Here is an 8,625-nt window from a genome sequence, read left to right as displayed (position 1 = left end):
TATTTTAAGGGGAAGTAACTCATGTTTACTAAATTATTTGTTCTTTTCTGTCTATCTTAGGTACTACTTACTATTTTTGTTGTATAACCAGTTGTAAAGTCATCAAAAGCATGTTAATGTTAATGTTAGGATTTCATATTTATTTAATAGAAACTGGGAATTATTAATGTTATGTACATACATGTTTATCTTAGTGTACTTATTCAAAGAGTTACAGTTATGTTATTATTATTAAAGGGATGAAACTTTCATTTAAAGTTATAAATGATAATACATGTATTGATTGAAAATGTCCTTAAACTTGGATCAAGCAATATAATGAATAAAGTCTCAAAAAATCATATTCTGAAAAGTTATTCTGATTTTTTTTCTAATATGTGCATAGTTCGGAAAGGATAGCTTCTGTCTTATCTATTTGTAATGGAGGGACACCGGTCTAAACCTCCCTTTCTCCTGAGTCAACTCAGACTTTTCATAGAGTAGATTGTTACTTGCCCTTGACTAAATTTTAAAGTGGATGATTTGTGCCATATGAAAATCAACATAGTACAAAAAGTAAGCGGGCGCCAGATGAAAACATGAAAATACAATCTACCACAAAGTGGTTCGTTTGTTGCATTTTCATGTTATCGCTCGGTGCCCTTGATGCAAAATACAAATCAGCCTTCATAAAATATCTTATCATAGAAAAAAGGTTAGTTTTCTATCAGTACAAAAAATAGATATTGTACATGTATTAGCACAGTTATGTTCACTTTCAAATTGAACTGTTATAAATAATGGCACTAAGCCCTTTTTAGTAAAAATGATTATTTTAATTAAGACTATGAGTATATAAGGTTTTTTTTCTTATTTATTAATTAAGAATTAATTATCTGTTAATATAAAAAAATCAAAAAGTATCTGTCATGGTTTAGAACTGTTCACTATTTAGGGGAGGAAATATGTAAGCGGCCAGATAGCTTAATAGCTACAGCTGCGGTTCATTATTCTGTGGGTCACAGGTTCGAGTTCTGGTCAAGCTGAACATTTTTTCTCATCCTGGGACTGCATGTAAGCATGAGTTCAATTCACTTTGCTCTGTAAACATAAGAAATTCAAAGACACAAATCAATATAGTGGGGAATATGTTGTGGTTTAGAACTGTTTCATTATTAAAGAGAAAATGTGTAGCTGGCGGGATAGCTCAGTTGGTCTTCTGAAAGGCATGGGTTCGAGTCATGGTCAGGGAGTTTCAGTAAGGGTTAAGAAGTGGTTTTTCAACTGACACATGTTTAATTCATTTAACAGATTGCATTAAATTTTAAATGGACAAAGGCGGTATTGCATGATACTTTGAGATCTACAATACAGGTGATACAGGTGATCACACTATACTGCACATGAAGGAGTTCTTTTTTTTCTTCAAGCATCTGCCATATGTAATGACATTCTTGCATGGTTTAAGTCTTATCTCTGATAGACAGCAGCTGGTGGATGTGGCTGGTACTCATTCTACTCCTGCTCTGAGTACCTATGGTGTCCCCCTGATGTTCATGTTAGGTCCTCTTTTATGTCTAATATATGTCAATGACATGTCTGCAACCCTTAGCAATAAGCTTTAATTATTATATGCACAGGCACGAGTATCAGACCTGGGAAGAAAAAATATGGCCAGATTGATAAAAAAATCTGTGTTTATCTTAAAAGTGTCAAAAACCAAAAATAAATGTGAATAATGACCCCCTTTAAAAATATACTTTAAGTTAATAGTATATTTTTAAAGGGGGTCATTATTTACATTTTTTTTTTTGTTTTTATGAACACAGTTTTTTATCAATCTGGTCATATTTTTTCTTTCAGGACCGATACTCGTGCCAATGATTATATGCTGATGACTCAGTTATCCTTGTATCTGGTAAAATAAATCTGAGGAAATTCTTTCTTATAGCATGAGTCTTATAATGTCTTGCGGAAAAGGGCCAAAACGTCCAGGGGCCGTTTTTTCTACTTGGCCGATTTTGTTTGGGGCCGAAATGTCCTGTTTGCCTTATAAGATTGGTTAATTGACTATAAATTGTCTTTGCATCTTGCCAAGACAGAGTCTATTCTTTTTGGTTTAAGTTTTAACTTAAACTGGGCCTAGCCTCCAGGTAACATGTAATGGTACTGCTAATAAGTACACATCTTTTGTTAAGTATTTAGGTGCAAATCTGGATCAAATTCTTTTGGCGTCGCCCTTTGATGCTTTGCATCAATGCTTTTCTTGTAGCGTCTTGTAATAGTGAAGAAATGTTATAACATTTTACAAAGGAAGAGAGTAGTTCGACACTCTACAATTCGCTGTATTGTAAACATATATTCCCCCTCCCCCCTCCTCGACAAAATAAATAAATAAATAAATAGATAAATAAATAACAAAAGACAAAAACATGAAGACGACAAAAAAGAGAGACACATAATGCCCAATTTTGACATTTACATTTGTGCATAAGATGTGCATACTGAGGTCAAAAAGCCTAAAACCATAAAATTTGAAATTCAAGTGAATCACTTAATATAAAAAATATGAAAAAAAGGTTACGAAGAAATGAAGAAATATTCACAGAATTAAATTGAAAATCGTCATTTTGCACTTTCTGGAAAAACGGGATGAGGGAATTATCTGAAATTTGGCAAACAATTAAGTTATCGGTCCAGACCATCATGAAATGGTACACAATTCTCGGAAATATATTTTCAGTCCCGTCATATGAAAAACCTTCAGTGGAGTCCATGTAATCAATTCAAAGATTTGTTTATATTGTAAAAGTAGCAAAGCAACTACTTCTGAGACATCTCCAGTGTCCATTAAAAGTTACTGACTGTGAATACGTATGTGATTTTGTTTACCAGGGAAACATTGGGGAAAAAACATGCGAGTTCATTGAAAATCACTAATTACAAGAACATTTGTACATATACTATTTTAACACTTTCATTTAGTGGTATTGTAATAACGGTTTTGTTTCTAAAGTGACGGTTATTATTTTAACCCATTAAATCTGTTGGATTTAATGTAATGGGTTGGCCCAGTAAGTCAAATTCAATGTTTAAGTGATTTCAATATTAAAAATACAAAACAATAAACTACATAGAACCTGTCTAATCCAAACTCGTCTAGAACAAAAGTAAAGTTCGGATTTGAAAGGTTTACCGATTAGAAGGTTTTTTGCATATTTGTTCATGTAAAGTACCAACATTAAAGCGCCTGGTCAGATTGCATGGATGTGCAGGCTTGCCTGGCTCTACACTGGAGCACTTCCGGTTCCAGGAGGTTGAGGATTTTAAGTTTATATATATTACTAAAAATCCATCTTTTAGCTTGTATGGAAATGACTGAACCTGCGTTTTCTTTTGTTTAAGGTCAAGCTAAGTAAAAAATGAGTGCATCATATCTGGGGTTCATTACAAGTTAATACTCTTCAGTTGGTTACCATGCTCTCTATAAAGCTTACAGCAAAAAGGGTCGTTAAATCCGAACGAATCTATTCGTTATTATTATATAAAACATTAAGTATTATTGCAAAATACTATGTTAGAAATAAGTGACTGACTCATCACTTTATCATAATGTTACAAAGTATGAAGCCGCTGTGAGGCTTTTGGAAGAAGAAAAAAACGCACTTCCTTGAATGTATGCCAAGAAATACAAGAAACATTTTATAATAAAATATTTGATAAAAGGATATAATGTAATATGTTTGGAGATGCCAATATGAGCTAGTCTTTCATTAAATCTGTATTCATGTCGCTATTATCTGGAAAAACAAAAAACGTACTTTGCAAGATGTCTTAAATATACATATAAATAAAATAACTTGGAGTTTCTGAAGCGAAAATGCATGCATGGTCCAAGTTTCTGAACTGTAATTCAAGTACAATTTTATCTGGGGCATATCTACGTAGATAGGCTAAGTTTTTATTGTTGTTGGTTTTTTCTCCTTCTTTCATCATCTTTTTTTCCAGATAGGCTCGATACATGTGCGGAAAATAACAGAAAAAGAAAGAAGTGATTAATCGAACAGCAAAGTTTCTTAGGTATTAAGACACATTTTAGATTGTTGGCATGGAATGTAGTAAATGAAAAATACTAGTAGTTAAGATTTTAATTAGATAAATATTTTTATTTTGTAATTATAATGCAGAAATTTGGCTGCAGAAAAGTCTGAAAGATGTTCGGTCAAAATTATTGCTATAGAAACATGTGCAATTCGCAACGATTGAAATAAAGCATTTTTATAGTGTCATTCTGGAAGTTTCTGGAACTTTAAAATTTTATTGCAAGTGATGTTTATGTTCTAAAATAATTTTGCATAAATATGTGAACAATACTATTCTGATATTTGTTGAAGTTAAACTGTTATTAAGTCTCTAGATGAAATAGATGTATTGACTTGAGAGGAAACGGTTTTCTGATTCAATAACAATTTTGCCTTGACCTTTGGTCAATTGATAATAAAATAAGCGGTATCTAAAGAAATCTGACCTTTTGGTCAATTGATCTAAAAATATAGAAATTTCAGTTACCTTGGCCTTTGACCAAAGAAGCGTAAAACATATAAAGAAATCTTAAGTTACCTTAACCTTTGACCAAAGTAGCGTAAAAAATAAGGATACAGTTACCTTGACCTTTGGTCAATTGATCTAACATTAAAGAGATCCAAAATGACCTTAACCATTGCTAAGTTGATCTTAAATTATAGGGATATATTTTGCTCATTGATCGTAAACTATAAGGATCTAAAGTTACCTTGACCTTTAGCCAAATGATCGTCAGACCTAAGAATCTTAAGTTACCTTGACCTTTGGTGAATTGATAGTACTTAAAATTATAGGAATCTAAACACAAACTGGGCAATCATCATACATATTAAGAAGAAGGCACTTTGCCAATGATACTCAAGTTTCAAAACAGTTTTCATATCAAGGTCACTGTAACCTTGACCTTTTTAACTTATAAAAAAAAACTGTGCTCTCCTTTAAAGATAGCATTTGAATGCCCTAGGTCAGAACGACCGTACTCAATGAAATTTGGTAAAAGATTGTGTTTCATAAATTAAGAAATGTTTCCTTCTTACGTGTGTCGATGTGAAGAATGTTTTCATTCAATAAAAAACGAACGACGTAAAAACAATTATGTTCAAAAAGGTGCGCTGCAAGGTTATATTTCTCAATTTATTTTTCAATCACGTGATTTTGTATTAAGATAAATGGGTAAACCTGTTATGATGGGAACGTCGATTAAATTAGTTATGAATGATAACGTACGTGAGGAAAGTGGCTGCCCTGCTTGATTCATTCTCCAGACGATTCAGCAAGATAACCAGTACACAATCAAGATTTCGAATTCTTTTTATGAAAGGGGTATGTATAGAATATTTATTTATATACTGTAAATACTCATTATCATTCATTCATTAAACAATTATAAAAAACCTTTGTTGAACTTTCTCACAGGGTGTCATTTAATGTAACGCAAAATTAATTCTAAGTTAGAGATGTGATTATGTTTATGTACTACTTGTTTTTAAAAAAAATATATATATAAATAACATTGAATATTAAATAAATGAACGCAATCATTATGAATTTGTTGACCATGCGCAGAATGCGCATGTGCAAAATGTTACTTCCGTTTCTAGGGGAATATCGTGATGTAAAAAGTTCTATTAAACAAAAAGGTCACGGTGACCCTTTAGTGTCAAAGAGAATAGTAAATAAAATGTGTTTTTTCGGGGTTTGCGGGGTGGGGTTGTTATGTTGGCTATTTTTTTGTTGTTGTTTATCATACTTCTACTCACATTATTTTTATATCAGTATGTACCATATTATGTTACATTTTCCCAAAGATTTTCAACTTCAGATCATAAATGAGAAAAAAATGACGGTTTAGTAATACTTTGATGAGTTTGCACTTTCCTGGAAGAAGAAGAAAAAAACGAAACAAGAAAAAAAGGAAAAAAAACAAAAGAAAATAAACTGCTAATTCATAAAAGGCCTACATGTAAGTGGTATGGGAGGATCCAAGAAATGTTGTCTTAAAACTGGATCAGTATAAGCTATTAAGTGTAAATCTAAATTGCAAAAAATGGTTTTGAAATACGTATTTTCTAAGAAAGATATTGTGAAAGAAAGCATATTGTTATGAAATTTATTGTCGAATATTTGATAACTGACTCAAAGAACAAAAAAAAATATAGATATTACATAAATATGGAGCCAAGTTTGTTCTTTTTTTAACCTTAGAATTTAAAAAAATATGTACTTTTGTTTCGATTTTACTTCCTTTTTCTCCCACGTACATTGTATGACACCCGTACAGTCACGTCCGGCATCCTACGTCCATTCCACGACATAAACATCGAATTCTAAAATAATTTATAAAAATCTAATGAAAAAAATCAAAATCAACGAAATTATAGTTTTATGTTACCTTAATTTAGTTTAAATATTTTTTAAAAAACGAGCTTGATTGTTATAAAAGCTTGAAGCTCATTTGAATCACTACCAAGTCCGCTTCTTCGAGCTACACCAGAATTAATGGCATATGCGGAAACATGGCCGTGGCGACCTGAGTAGAGCTCGAACCAATGATTCCTAGTTTTTATGTTGAATTTATGAAAAAAAGATTTTAGCCTTCCAGAATGATACAAATATAATATGCACGTGTATAAAGACTGATACCCTAAAAAATGATGGCAAATTATGATATTATGATATATTATATCATGAAATACTCATGCCCGCTATGCAAAGAATTCAAAATTTCTGGAATGAAGTGTGTGTACTTTATATGAAGAGGAAAGCTCTTTCTGGTGCTGATTGTTTTGACTAATAATGTAATTAATACATACAACAATACTTGATTGTTTACACACTCTAAGAAACGTGATCACGCCCTCTATCGGCAATTGCAATACCTTGTTGATACTTGTTGTATTAAAGTAAACACAATCAATGCTTTCAGGTACATGCCAGAAAACACGTTTATTTTAACACAAAACACTGGTGGTAATAGAACTTTGCAAATTCGCGATTCGCGACTTCAACATTATGAATTCAGTTGAACAAATACAAATGTATACGTATGAAATATGATATAATGAATTCATTACATAAAAAAGTCCCCACTGGTCTTTCGTATTTTAAGGTAGTCTCTTACTGTAATGCTTTCCCGCCATGAAAATCTAATATCGGCCAATATCGTAGCGTAGCAAATCGGTAATTTTCGGGGTTTTTTTTTTTTTAAATCATGGGCATTAGATTATTTTACAATCACTCATTCTTTGTCGCTATGTACGAAATGCCGGTTATAAACGGTTGAAAATAGTTGAATACTAATGATAGTGAAAAATAACGTTCCGGAAATGACCGATTTATTACGATATTGGTCGATGTTAGAATTTTATGGCGGGAAAGCATTTTTAATAAGACTACTTTCTATTTATCACGTACATTATTGACTTGCATGTTTTGATTTAGATTTAGGCCAGATTGTTTACTGTCGTCTGCTTGATTCAAATGTTATTTTATGAAATCCCCTTATTCTAATAATGAGCAGTTCCAATTTCAAAGCAGGACAAGCTCATTATGCAAATTTAGGGTAAAAAATCACTGTATCTCTATTACGCGAACGGAAAATCATATAAGACGAAATCCAATGAACAGTTTCAAGCTCAAAGCAGTGCAACTTAATTAATATAAAAAATTAGAATAATAAGTTTTTTTGCAACATTTCTTTAGCGTTGAAATAACAATTCAAAGAAGGACAAGTTCAAATTTTTGAAAATTGTCAAAGTTATAACAAAACATTTATAATTTATTTATCTGAAAGAGTGGAGGGACCTTATTGGTGTATAATAGAAAGTAATTTGGTTCTTGCATCATAACATTGACTGGCATGATAGTTTCACAGACATTTTGAACACTGTATACATTTTAAATGGAATTGTCCATCTTTCAGTCTAGACAAAACCATAATCATATTGAGGGAAATTTCAAATTATGTACTGACTGAAAAAATGTACAGGGCAGACCATGATCAGTTGGCACGGGTGTGCCGTGCCGGATTGTCATGGTCTATATCATCAGTTGCCGCTAACAGGCGAAGAATTAACAGATTTGCGCGTATATTTAATGACAATCAAAGTTTAAGGTAGTAAACTGGACTTTTTACTCCGAGTAAAACAGTCAAACAAATTATCCCTCGAGATGATTTACATTAACATTCAGTGTAAATGTAATCACGGAGGTAACCTTGGTCTAAATCTATGAGGCCGACTTCTAGGGGGGCGGGGAGGTGGTGGGGTAGGGAAATGTTACCCCTAAAAGAAATATTTTGCTCTGGATTGTTCAAGGTGCGTTTTGGTCTATGTACAATACAATAAATATGTTCAGGTGATTTAATATAAATGCGGGTCGACAAAATAAAAATGTTTTCTTAACTTTTTTAAAAATAAAAAATAATTTCCAGGTATATTGAAATCATGAAATCCTTCCATGTAAATATCTTCCCCTTTAACTCGAAAACTTACGAACTCTTCAATTTATGCAGAAATGCCAATATTTCATTAATGCCTAGACGGATTTTCATGATAAGAGAGG

This window comes from Ruditapes philippinarum, unplaced genomic scaffold, assembly GCF_026571515.1.
Source record: "Ruditapes philippinarum isolate M1 unplaced genomic scaffold, ASM2657151v2 ctg13786_1_1_1_1, whole genome shotgun sequence".
Taxonomy (NCBI): Eukaryota; Metazoa; Mollusca; class Bivalvia; order Venerida; family Veneridae; genus Ruditapes; species Ruditapes philippinarum.
The sequence above is the reverse complement of the archived record's forward strand: the minus strand, read 5'-3'. Positions refer to the sequence as shown.